A 284-nucleotide genomic window follows, 5' to 3' on the forward strand; every position below is an offset into this window, starting at 1 on the left:
TTAAACAGAAGAAGAAGAAGAAGAAGAAGAAGAAGAGGAGGAGGAGGAGGAGGAGGAGGAGGAGGAGGAAGAAGAAGAGGAGGGGGAAGGGCATAGAGACACAGAATCTGAACCAGGCTGCAGGCTCCAAACTGTCAGCACAGAGCCCATCATAGGGCTTGAACTCACAAGCTGCAACATCATAACCTGAACCTAAGTCAGATGCTTAACCGACTGAGCCACCCAGGCACCCCAGTTAAGTCCTCTTAAACAGATTTTTTCTTCTTTTCCTACAGATAGGTATG

This window comes from Crocuta crocuta, unplaced genomic scaffold (assembly GCF_008692635.1).
Source record: "Crocuta crocuta isolate KB4526 unplaced genomic scaffold, BGI_CrCroc_1.0 scaffold1643, whole genome shotgun sequence".
NCBI classification, from domain to species: domain Eukaryota; kingdom Metazoa; phylum Chordata; class Mammalia; order Carnivora; family Hyaenidae; genus Crocuta; species Crocuta crocuta.